Source organism: Argopecten irradians, chromosome 14, assembly GCF_041381155.1.
Source record: "Argopecten irradians isolate NY chromosome 14, Ai_NY, whole genome shotgun sequence".
In the NCBI taxonomy this organism is placed as follows: Eukaryota; Metazoa; Mollusca; class Bivalvia; order Pectinida; family Pectinidae; genus Argopecten; species Argopecten irradians.
The window spans coordinates 5,454,446-5,468,408 of NC_091147.1; positions in this window are offsets into that span (position 1 = coordinate 5,454,446).

Consider the following 13,963-nt stretch of genomic DNA (forward strand, 5'->3'; position numbering starts at 1 on the left):
TACTTGGGGGAATCAACGGGTACAGGAAATCCTATTCTGCCATGAATTAGTTTATAACAAAAACACATTAATTTTTGGGCAATCAAATTTTAGCACACAACATTTTCAACCAATTTAGCACAGTGATGAATTCTGGCAATCGCATAAAGCTAAATAGATTAGATATAAAATATGTTTATTTACGATAGGTCAGTACAGTCAAGGGTCATGATTTGAGTAATGCATGATAGAGGCTTCCTGTTTCCTAGTCCTCATGTCAACTATTGTGCATGTATAAAGAGGAGGTTACCTGTATACCACAAACTACAGTCCAAGTTTCTTCACCATATTTGACAGTCATCTCATTCATCTGTGAAATAGTGATATACATTTTCCTTGTGAAATTAGAGTAATGGAAAAGACAGGGAAAAAAAATCTCTCACACACCGATACATACGGAATGCTTAATAATATGATTAAATACCTTATACCAATAGGTAGGTTTTGTGACCTTCGATCTTTATCAAAGTCACACTGGAGGTTAAAGGTTTAATCTATAAATAATTCGCCATGCCACCGTACAGCTAAAGTTCAGTAAGTAGTTCAACTCATGTTGTAGACAGTTTTAATGTTAAGTAATTAATTTGGGGTGTTATTATACAATAAAGTCATAAATTAGTAAACCTGCCCAAAAGCGTGGCTTTCTATAGATCCTGACTGGACTGTGATATAGAAACCAGGGGTCGCCTTCACAGGCATTATCTTGACCTTAAAAATAAAGGGAAGTAAGGTCAAACTGACTATCACATTCTCAAAGAAACTTTAAATAAAGAAAAAGTTAAAAAAAAATAAAATAAAAATAAAAAAAAATTAAAAAAAAACTTTTCAAAATTTCCTTTTGAATGGATATTTAAAATTGTGCCTGTTTTATCTTAAATTTGAGTGTTCATAATAGTATGTGTTCTGTTAATGCTTTAAGTGACTAGATCTAGAAATTAAGACTTTAAAAGTCTTCTCCATAAATAAGCTTACTATCTAATTGTCTTTCTGTATTGACATGATATATTTATACATTGAGATGTAATTGTGTATCTACAGATTACCTGTTAATACTAATTATGGTGTCAACTAATTTTAATTTATCTGAATTCAGAGAGAGGAAAATGGAGATTCCTGGGATACAATAACAGTAGATATAATTGTATGTGAAACTGAAATGAATAACATTTTACCCGAAAGAAAATCTTGGCCCAGTTACTCGAACATTCCATAGTTAAAATTTGCCATTAAAGAAGAAATCTTCAGTTCAGGATTTTTCGTAAATTCTTTTGTGCTTTCCCAAGGGAAAGTAAGGACTGTTTGTGACACTGGGGCAAGGGCTGCTAAAGGACATCCTAATCATATTATGGTTTTGTGACATTTGTTGTAATGGTTTAGGCATTCTTCCATATGTTTGGAATATTGATGAAACCAGGACCTGAAGAAAAGGCTTACCGGTTTACTGACTTAAGACTATATGCTACTAACCATATTGTAGAAAATGTGTGAAGATAGTTCAATTTGCATCAGAGCCAGTACCTGTAGACTTTCACCCTATTACTGACTTCACAGGTCAAGCTTGATTATTATACCAAGACCTGTGCGTGACTTGAAGATGTACCCACATATTGGATAGTGTAGAAAACAAGGCTACCCAGTAATTGTAGTTACCACAAAGTCTGGAGAACCTACTGACCTCTATGTTGACATCAGTGACATTTTACCAACATCCCTGATAATGCAAGTTCTACCCTTACATAAGCTATGATGACATGAAGGACATCTTACTAGCGCTCCTGACGTTATACATTATACTCTGAAGATGTGTAATAACCTGTAGGACATTCTACCAACATGATGTACCCGACATCCTTACTTAGCTGTGTAATTACCTATAGGACATTCTACCAACATGATGTACCCGACATCCTTACTTAGCTGTGTAATTACATATAGGACATTCTACCAACACGATGTACCCAACATCCTTACTTAGCTGTGAGATAAAAATCATCTAACCAGCACTCCTGACACCTGGTTGTTACTGTAGAGAGAAAACGATGATGCTGGTTGTACATTTTTTTTTGTTTAGATTTTTCTACGAGATGTACATTTCATTATTTCGAGGTGGTATCTTATATGTTAAGGTAATCCTCCCACATAAGGAACTTTGTGATACTGAGGCTCGAGAAATTTCTACTAACTTGTAGTTGTACAGTACAACGGTGTGTGATTTTTTAAGCAAAATATGAAATAAAATCATCAACAATAAAGATAACTAATACTCAGATGTGTTCTTTGTGTTTTCTTTTATCACCATTACTGGTGGAGATTACTTACACTCAGATGTGTTCTTTGTGTTTTCTTTTATCACCATTACTGGTGGAGATTACTTACACTCAGATGTGTTCTTTGTGTTTTCTTTTGTCACCATTACTGGTGGAGATTACTTACACTCAGATGTGTTCTTTGTGTTTTCTTTTCTCACCAATACTGGTGGAGATTACTTACACTCAGATGTATTCTTTGTGTTTTCATTTATCACCATTACTGGTGGAGATTACTTACACTCAGATGTGTTCTTTGTGTTTTATTTTATCACCTATACTGGTGGAGATTACTTACACTCAGATGTGATCTTTGTGTTTTATTTTATCACCAATACTGGTGGAGATTACTTACACTCAGATGTGTTCTTTGTGGTTTTTAGCTCACCTGGCCCAAAGGGCCGGTGAGCTTATATCATGGCGCGGCGTCCGTCGTCCGTCGTCCGTCCGTCCGTCCGTCCGTCCGTCGTCCGTCTGTCCGTCAACAATTCCTTTAAATGGCTACTAGTCATAGAGTTCTGCATGGATTGTAACCAAATTTGGCCACAAACATCCTTGGGGGAGGGGGAACAGAACTTGTATAAATTTTGGCTCTGACCCCCCCTGGGGCAGGAGGGGCGGGGCCCAATAGGGGAAATAGAGGTAAATCCTTTAAATCGCTACTAGTCATAGAGTTCTGCATGGATTGTAACCAAATTTGGCCACAAACATCCTTGGGGAAGGGGGAACAGAACTTGTATAAATTTTGGCTCTGACCCCCCGGGGGCAGGAGGGGCGGGGCCCAATAGGGGAAATAGAGGTAAATCCTTTAAATCGCTACTAGTCATAGAGTTCTGCATGGATTGTAACCAAATTTGGCCACAAACATCCTTGGGGGAAGGGGAACAGAACTTGTATAAATTTTGGCTCTGACCCCCCCCCGGGGGCAGGAGGGGCGGGGCCCAATAGGGGAAATAGAGGTAAATCCTATAAATCGCTACTTGTCCTAGAGTTCTGCATGGATTGTAACCAAATTTGGCCACAAACATCCTTGGGGGAAGGGGAACAGAACTTGTATAAATTTTGGCTCTGACCCCCCGGGGGCAGGAGGGGCGGGGCCCAATAGGGGAAATAGAGGTAAATCCTATAAATCGCTACTTGTCCTAGAGTTTTGCATGGATTGTAACCAAATTTGGCCACAAACATCCTTGGGGGAAGGGGAACAGAACTTGTATAATAAATTTTGGCTCTGACCCCCTGGGGGCAGGAGGGGCAGGGCCCAATAGGGGAAATAGAGGTAAATCCTATAAATCGCCACTTGTCCTAGAGTTCTGCATGGATTGTAACCAAATTTGGCCACAAACATCCTTTTTGGAAGGGAAACAGAACTTGTATAAATTTTGGCTCTTACCCCCCAGGGGCAGGAGAGGTGTGGCCCAATATGGGAAATCGGAGGTAAATATTCAAATTCCTTCAGAAAAGAAACAATGAACCTGTATTCAGAACATGACTTGGCATTACAAACCAGGTGAGCGATACAGGCCCTCTGGGCCTCTTGTTTTTATCACCATTACTGGTGGAGATTACTTACACTCAGATGTGTTCTTTGTGTTTTATTTTATCACCAATACTGGTGGAGATTACTTACACTCAGATGTGTTCTTTGTGTTTTATTTTATCACCAATACTGGTGGAGATTACTTACACTCAGATGTGTTCTTTGTGTTTTCTTTTGTCACCAATACTGGTGGAGATTACTTACACTCAGATGTGTTCTTTGTGTTTTATTTTATCACCAATACTGGTGGAGATTACTTACACTCAGATGTGTTCTTTGTGTTTTATTTTATCACCAATACTGGTGGAGATTACTTACACTCAGATGTGTTCTTTGTGTTTTCTTTTATCACCAATACTGGTGGAGATTACTTACACTCAGATGTGTTCTGGGTGTTTTCTTTTGTCACCATTACTGGTGGAGATTGCTTACACTCAGATTTGTCCTGGGTGTTTTCTTTTGTCACCAATACTGGTAGAGATTACTTACACTCAGATGTGTTCTTTGTGTTTTCTTTTATCACCATTACTGGTGGAGATCACTTACACTCAGATGTATTCTTTGTGTTTTCTTTTATCACCAATACTGGTGGAGATTACTTACACTCAGATGTGTTCTTTGTGTTTTCTTTTGTCACCAATACTGGTGGAGATTACTTACACTCAGATGTGTTCTTTGTGTTTTCTTTTGTCACCATTACTGGTGGAGATTACTTACACTCAGATGTGTTCTTTGTGTTTTCTTTTGTCACCAATACTGGTGGAGATTACTTACACTCAGATGTGTTCTTTGTGTTTTCTTTTATCACCATTACTGGTGGAGATTACTTACACTCAGATGTGTTCTGTGTGTTTTCTTTTGTCACCAATACTGGTGGAGATTACTTACACTCAGATGTGTTCTTTGTGTTTTCTTTCGTCACCAATACTGGTGGAGATTACTTACACTCAGATGTGTTCTTTGTGTTTTCTTTTGTCACCAATACTGGTGGAGATTACTTTCACTCAGATGTGTTCTTTGTGTTTTCTTTTGTCACCAATACTGGTGGAGATTCACAATACTGTGGGATTACTTACACTCAGATGTGTTCTTTGTGTTTTCTTTTGTCACCAATACTGGTGGAGATTACTTACACTCAGATGTGTTCTTTGTGTTTTCTTTTGTCACCAATACTGGTGGAGATTACTTACACTCAGATGTGTTCTTTGTGTTTTCTTTTGTCACCAATACTGGTGGAGATTACTTACACTCAGATGTGTTCTGGGTGTTTTCTTTTGTCACCAATACTGGTGGAGATTACTTACACTCAGATGTGTTCTGGGTGTTTTCTTTTGTCACCAATACTGGTGGAGATTACTTACACTCAGATGTGTTCTGGGTGTTTTCTTTTGTCACCAATACTGGTGGAGATTACTTACACTCAGATGTGTTCTTTGTGTTTTCTTTTGTCACCAATACTGGTGGAGATTACTTACACTCAGATGTGTTCTTTGTGTTTTCTTTTGTCACCAATACTGGTGGAGATTACTTACACTCAGATGTGTTCTGGGTGTTTTATTTTGTCACCAATACTGGTGGAGATTACTTACACTCAGATGTTTTCTTTGTGTTTTCTTTTGTCACCAATACTGGTGGAGATTACTTACACTCAGATGTGTTCTGGGTGTTTTCTTTTGTCACCAATACTGGTGGAGATTACTTACACTCAGATGTGTTCTGGTGTTTTATATTGTCACCAATACTGGTGGAGATTACTTACACTCAGATGTTTTCTGGATGTTTATCACCAATACTGGTGGAGATTACTTACACTCAGATGTGTTCTTTGTGTTTTCTTTTGTCACCAATACTGGTGGAGATTACTTACACTCAGATGTGTTCTGGGTGTTTTCTTTTGTCACCAATACTGGTGGAGATTACTTACACTCAGATGTGTTCTGGGTGTTTTCTTTTGTCACCAATACTGGTGGAGATTACTTACACTCAGATGTGTTCTGGGTGTTTTCTTTTGTCACCAATACTGGTGGAGATTACTTACACTCAGATGTGTTGTGGGTGTTTTCTTTTATCATCAATACTGGTGGAGATTACTTACACTCAGATGTGTTGTGGATGTTTACTTTTATCATCAATACTGGTGGAGATTACTTACACTCAGATGTGTTCTTTGTGTTTTCTTTTGTCACCAATACTGGTGGAGATTACTTACACTCAGATGTGTTCTTTGTGTTTTCTTTTGTCACCAATACTGGTGGAGATTACTTACACTCAGATGTGTTCTGGGTGTTTTCTTTTGTCACCAATACTGGTGGAGATTACTTACACTCAGATGTGTTCTGGGTGTTTTCTTTTGTCACCAATACTGGTGGAGATTACTTACACTCAGATGTGTTCTTTGTGTTTTCTTTTGTCACCAATACTGGTGGAGATTACTTACACTCAGATGTGTTCTTTGTGTTTTCTTTTATCACCATTACTGGTGGAGATTACTTACACTCAGATGTGTTCTGGGTGTTTTCTTTTGTCACCAATACTGGTAGAGATGACTTACACTCATATGTGTTCTTTGTGTTTTCTTTTGTCATCAATACTGGTGGAGATTACTTACACTCAAATGTGTTCTGGGTGTTTTCTTTTATCACCATTACTGGTGGAGATCACTTACACTCAGATGTATTCTTTGTGTTTTCTTTTATCACCAATACTGGTGGAGATTACTTACACTCAGATGTGTTCTTTGTGTTTTCTTTTATCACCATTACTGGTGGAGATTACTTACACTCAGATGTGTTCTTTGTGTTTTCTTTTGTCACCAATACTGGCGGAGATTACTTACACTCAGATGTGTTCTTTGTGTTTTCTTTTATCACCATTACTGGTGGAGATTACTTACACTCAGATGTGTTCTTTGTGTTTTATTTTTTCACCAATACTGGTGGAGATTACTTACACTCAGATGTGTTCTTTGTGTTTTCTTTTGTCACCAATACTGGTGGAGATTACTTACACTCAGATGTGTTCTTTGTGTTTTCTTTTGTCACCAATACTGGTGGAGATTACTTTCACTCAGATGTGTTCTTTGTGTTTTCTTTTGTCACCAATACTGGTGGAGATTACTTACACTCAGATGTGTTCTTTGTGTTTTCTTTTGTCACCAATACTGGTGGAGATTACTTACACTCAGATGTGTTCTTTGTGTTTTCTTTTGTCACCAATACTGGTGGAGATTACTTACACTCAGATGTGTTCTTTGTGTTTTCTTTTGTCACCAATACTGGTGGAGATTACTTACACTCAGATGTGTTCTGGGTGTTTTCTTTTGTCACCAATACTGGTGGAGATTACTTACACTCAGATGTGTTCTTTGTGTTTTCTTTTGTCACCAATACTGGTGGAGATTACTTACACTCAGATGTGTTCTTTGTGTTTTCTTTTATCACCATTACTGGTGGAGATTACTTACACTCAGATGTGTTCTGTGTGTTTTCTTTTGTCACCAGTACTGGTGGAGATTACTTACACTCAGATGTGTTCTGGGTGTTTTATTTTGTCACCAATACTGGTGGAGATTACTTACACTCAGATGTTTTCTTTGTGTTTTCTTTTGTCACCAATACTGGTGGAGATTACTTACACTCAGATGTGTTCTGGGTGTTTTATATTGTCACCAATACTGGTGGAGATTACTTACACTCAGATGTTTTCTGGATGTTATCACCAATACTGGTGGAGATTACTTACACTCAGATGTGCTCTGGGTGTTTTCTTTTGTCATTAATATTGGTGGAGATTACTTACACTCAGATGTGTTCTTTGTGTTTTCTTTTATCACCAATACTGGTGGAGATTACTTACACTCATATGTGTTCTGGGTGTTTTCTTTTGTCATCAATACTGGTGGAGATTACTTACACTCAAATGTGTTCTGGGTGTTTTCTTTTGTAACTCAGATGTGTTCTGGGTGTTTTCTTTTATCACCAATACTGGTGGAGATTACTTACACTCAGATGTGTTGTGGATGTTTACTTTTATCATCAATACTGGTGGAGATTATTTACACTCAGATGTGTTCTGGATGTTTTATTTTATCACTCAGATGTGTTCTGGGTGTTTACTTTTGTCACCAATACTTGTGGAGATTACTTACACTCAGATGTGTTCTGGATGTTTACTTTTGTCACCAATACTGGAGGAGATTACTTACACTCAGATGTGTTCTTTGTGTTTTCTTTTGTCACCAATACTGGTGGAGATTACTTACACTCAGATGTGTTCTGGATGTTTACTTTTGTCACCAATACTGGAGGAGATTACTTACACTCAGATGTGTTCTTTGTGTTTTCTTTTGTCACCAATACTGGTGGAGATTACTTACACTCAGATGTGATCTTTGTGTTTTATTTTATCACCATTACTGGTGGAGATCACTTACACTCAGATGTATTCTTTGTGTTTTCTTTTATCACCAATACTGGTGGAGATTACTTACACTCAGATGTGTTCTTTGTGTTTTCTTTTATCACCATTACTGGTGGAGATTACTTACACTCAGATGTGTTCTTTGTGTTTTCTTTTGTCACCAATACTGGCGGAGATTACTTACACTCAGATGTGTTCTTTGTGTTTTCTTTTATCACCATTACTGGTGGAGATTACTTACACTCAGATGTGTTCTTTGTGTTTTCTTTTGTCACCAATACTGGTGGAGATTACTTACACTCAGATGTGTTCTTTGTGTTTTCTTTTGTCACCAATACTGGTGGAGATTACTTACACTCAGATGTGTTCTTTGTGTTTTCTTTTGTCACCAATACTGGTGGAGATTACTTACACTCAGATGTGTTCTTTGTGTTTTCTTTTGTCACCAATACTGGTGGAGATTACTTACACTCAGATGTGTTCTGGGTGTTTTCTTTTGTCACCAATACTGGTGGAGATTACTTACACTCAGATGTGTTCTTTGTGTTTTCTTTTGTCACCAATACTGGTGGAGATTACTTACACTCAGATGTGTTCTTTGTGTTTTCTTTTATCACCATTACTGGTGGAGATTACTTACACTCAGATGTGTTCTGGGTGTTTTCTTTTGTCACCAATACTGGTAGAGATGACTTACACTCAGATGTGTTCTTTGTGTTTTCTTTTGTCACCAATACTGGTAGAAAATACTTACACTCAGATGTGTTCTGTGTGTTTTCTTTTGTCACCAGTACTGGTGGAGATCACTTACACTCAGATGTGTTCTGTGTGTTTTCTTTCGTCACCAATACTGGTGGAGATTACTTACACTCAGATGTGTTCTGGGTGTTTTATTTTGTCACCAATACTGGTGGAGATTACTTACACTCAGATGTTTTCTTTGTGTTCTCTTTTGTCACCAATACTGGTGGAGATTACTTACACTCAGATGTGTTCTGGGTGTTTTATATTGTCACCAATACTGGTGGAGATTACTTACACTCAGATGTTTTCTGGATGTTATCACCAATACTGGTGGAGATTACTTACACTCAGATGTGCTCTGGGTGTTTTCTTTTGTCATTAATATTGGTGGAGATTACTTACACTCAGATGTGTTCTTTGTGTTTTCTTTTATCACCAATACTGGTGGAGATTACTTACACTCATATGTGTTCTGGGTGTTTTCTTTTGTCATCAATACTGGTGGAGATTACTTACACTCAAATGTGTTCTGGGTGTTTTCTTTTGTAACTCAGATGTGTTCTGGGTGTTTTCTTTTATCACCAATACTGGTGGAGATTACTTACACTCAGATGTGTTGTGGATGTTTACTTTTATCATCAATACTGGTGGAGATTATTTACACTCAGATGTGTTCTGGATGTTTTATTTTGTCACTCAGATGTGTTCTGGGTGTTTAATTTTGTCACCAATACTTGTGGAGATTACTTACACTCAGATGTGTTCTGGATGTTTACTTTTGTCACCAATACTGGAGGAGATTACTTACACTCAGATGTGTTCTTGGTGTTTTATTTTGTCCCCAATACTGGTGGAGATTACTTATACTCAGATGTGTTCTGGGTGTTTTCTTTTGTCACCAATACTGGTGGAGATTACTTACACTCAGATTTGTTCTGGATGTTTACTTTTATCACCAATACTGGTGGAGATTACTTACACTCAGATGTGTTCTGGATGTTTACTTTTGTCACCAATACTGGTGGAGATTACTTACACTGAGATGTATTCTGGATAATTTCTTTGTCACCAATACTGGAGGAGATTACTTACACTCAGATGTGTTCTGGGTGTTTTCTTTTGTCACCAATACTGGTGGAGATTACTTACACTCAGATTTGTTCTGGATGTTTACTTTTATCACCAATACTGGTGGAGATTACTTACACTCAGATGTGTTCTGGATGTTTTCTTTTGTCACCAATACTGGTGGAGATTTATACACTCAGATGTGTTCTGGGTGTTTTATTTTGTCCCCAATACTGGTGGAGATTACTTACACTCATATGTGTTCTGGATGTTTTATTTTGTCACCAATACTGGTGGAGATTACTTACACTCAGATGTGTTCTGGGTGTTTTATTTTGTCACAAATACTGGTAGAGATTACTTACACTCAGATGTGTTCTGGGTGTTTTCTATTGTCACCAATATTGGTGGAGATTACTTACACTCAGATGTGTTCTGGATGTTTTCTTTTGTCACCAATACTGGTGGAGATTACTTACACTCAGATGTGTTCTTTGTGTTTTCTTTTGTCACCAATACTGGTTGAGATTACTTACACTCAGATGTGTTCTGGGTGTTTTCTTTTGTCACCAATACTGGTAGAGATTACTTACACTTAGATGTGTTTTGGATGCTTTCCTTTTATCACCAATACTGGTGGAGATTACACTCAGATGTGTTCTGTGTGTTTACTTTTATCACCAATACTGGTAGAGATTACTTACACTCAGATGTGTTCTGGTTGTTTTATTTTGTCACCAATACTGGTGGAGATTACTTATACTCAGATGTGTTCTGGGTGTTTTCTTTTGTCACCTGAGTGTAAGTGATCTCCACCAGTATCTGAGTGTAAGTGATCTCCACCAGTATTGGTGACAAAGAAAACACCCAGAACACATCTGAGTGTAAGTAATCTTCACCAGTATTAATGACAAAAGAAAACACCCAGAACACATCTGAGTGTAAGTAATCTCCACCAGTATTGGTGACAAAAGAAAACATCCAGGACACATATGAGTTTAAGTAATCTCCACCGGTATTGATGTCAAAAGAAAACACACAGAACAAATCTGAGTGTAAGTAATCTCCACCAGTATTGGTGACAAAGAAAACACCCAGAACACATCTGAGTGTAAGTAATCTCCACCAGTATTGGTGATAAAAGTTAATATCCAAAACACATCTGAGTGTAAGTAATCTCCACCAGTATTGGTGATAAAAGAAAAAAACAAGCACACATCTGAGTGTAAGTAATCTCCACCAGTATTGGTGACAAAAGAAATATCCACAACATCTGAGTGTAAGTAATCTCCACCAGTATTGATGACAAAAGAAAACACCCAGAACACATCTGAGTGTAAGTAATCTCCACCAGTATTGGTGAACAAAAGTAAACATCCAGAACACATCTGAGTGTAAGTAATCTCCACCAGTATTGGTGACAAAAGAAAACACCCAGTACACATCTGAGTGTAAGTAATCTCCACCAGTATTGGTGACAAAATAAAACATCCAGAACACATATGAGTGTAAGTAATCTCCACCAGTATTGGTGACAAAAGAAAACACCCAGAACACATCTGAGTATAAGTAATCTCCACCAGTATTGGTGACAAAATAAAACAACCAGAACACATCTGAGTGTAAGTAATCTCTACCAGTATTGGTGATAAAAGTAAACACACAGAACACATCTGAGTGTAGTAATCTCCACCAGTATTGGTGATAAAAGGAAAGCATCCAAAACACATCTAAGTGTAAGTAATCTCAACCAGTATTGGTGACAAAAGAAAACATTCAGAACAGATCTGAGTGTAAGTAATCTTCACCAATATTGGTGACAAAAGAAAACACCCAGAACACATCTGAGTGTAAGTAATCTCTACCAGTATTGGTGACAAAATAAAACATCCAGAACACATCCGAGTGTAAGTAATCTCCACCAGTATTGGTGACAAAATAAAACAACCAAAACACATCTGAGTGTAAGTAATCTCCACCAGTATTGGTGATAAAAGGAAAGCATCCAAAACACATCTAAGTGTAAGTAATCTCTACCAGTATTGGTGACAAAAGAAAACACCCAGAACACATCTGAGTGTAAGTAATCTCAACCAGTATTGGTGACAATAGAAAACACCCAGAACACATCTGAGTGTAAGTAATCTCCACCAGTATTGGTGACAAAAGAAAACATCCAGAACACATCTGAGTGTAAGTAATCTCCACCAATATTGGTGACAAAAGAAAACACCCAGAACACATCTGAGTGTAAGTAATCTCTACCAGTATTGGGGACAAAATAAAACACCCAGAACACATCTGAGTGTAAGTAATCTCCACCAGTATTGGGGACAAAATAAAACATCCAGAACACATCTGAGTGTATAAATCTCCACCAGTATTGGTGACAAAAGAAAACACCCAGAACACATCTGAGTGTAAGTAATCTCCACCAGTATTGGGGACAAAATAAAACATCCAGAACACATCTGAGTGTATAAATCTCCACCAGTATTGGTGACAAAAGAAAACATCCAGAACACATATGAGTGTAAGTAATCTCTACCAGTATTGATGTTAAAAGAAAACACACAGAACAAATCTGAGTGTAAGTAATCTCCACCAGTATTGGTGACAAAGAAAACACCCAGGTTATTTGTAATCTTATTTTAAGTCCATATTGATGTCATCCTCAATACTCCAGGTTACTATTATTATCTAAAACCCATCCTTGTTATATGTTATAGAGAAATGGAAGGCATTTCAGGACAAAAAATGACCAGTCACAGGCCTTCCTTTAAATACTTACAGAAACTTAACTTTACAGACATACAGCTTCCATTGTTAGATTCATTTGATGTCAATCAAAGGACCAAATTACCTCTTTCATCTGTTTTTACTACATTGATAGTAACCCCAGGAATATTGAGGGTGACCCCTAAATTATCATTGTCAAACTCAAGGCATGTTAGGAGAAAAAAAAGCTGACCAATCACAAGCCTACAGAGATTCCCTTTAGGGATTACAGAGTGACGCCCAACTTCAAAACCATACAGTTCGTTGTAATTGAATTCTTTTGATACACGTCAAAGAAACAAACTAACCGTCACATTTAATCTGTTGTTGCAAACAGAAGTTCAGTTTTGTTATATAAGATATAGTCCAGGGGTGTACAGTGATAGGTACCCCTGGGATATTTGGCTGATAGTTAATTCAACTTCCTAAGCCGGTCATTTTGACCTCAACTCTAAAATTAATGACCCACTACCTTTCCAGAGCAAAACGTAAAGGTTTCTTAAAGGCCCACTACCTTTCCGGAGCAAAATTTAAAGGTTTCTTAAAAACATTAATAACAAAAGAAAATATACATCGATGGCTTAAGATGAGGTTACAACACCAAATATATGCAAAATTTCCTGTCTAATGTACGATAACAGTAGAGATTCATTTCGCTGTTTTGCTGTCTAGCGCAGTGATAGTTAACTACCGCGCGGCATTTAGGACGACGGCGGGAAACATAAAACGACCCGCGTTATGAAAATTAACATTTTATTTATTCTAATTAAACAGTTCTGAAGGTGATGATAAGTGTGCTAGTAAACGTATAGTTAATAACTTCTGCGACTCTACAAAATTATTGATCTCGTTTTACATTCCTATTTTAAAAATTAAAAGCCGTTTCGGAAAGGTAGTGGCCCTTTAAGGGTCAAATAACGATATACGTATAATTAAGTCTTTTAGCTTATGTAGGTCAGACATACACTGTCGAAGACAATTGACTCCGTATTGAATTGAACACGTGATCATTATCATGACCCTAAAATAACTCATTAGTCTCATTAATGAGGTTGCCACTGTCAATGCGGCT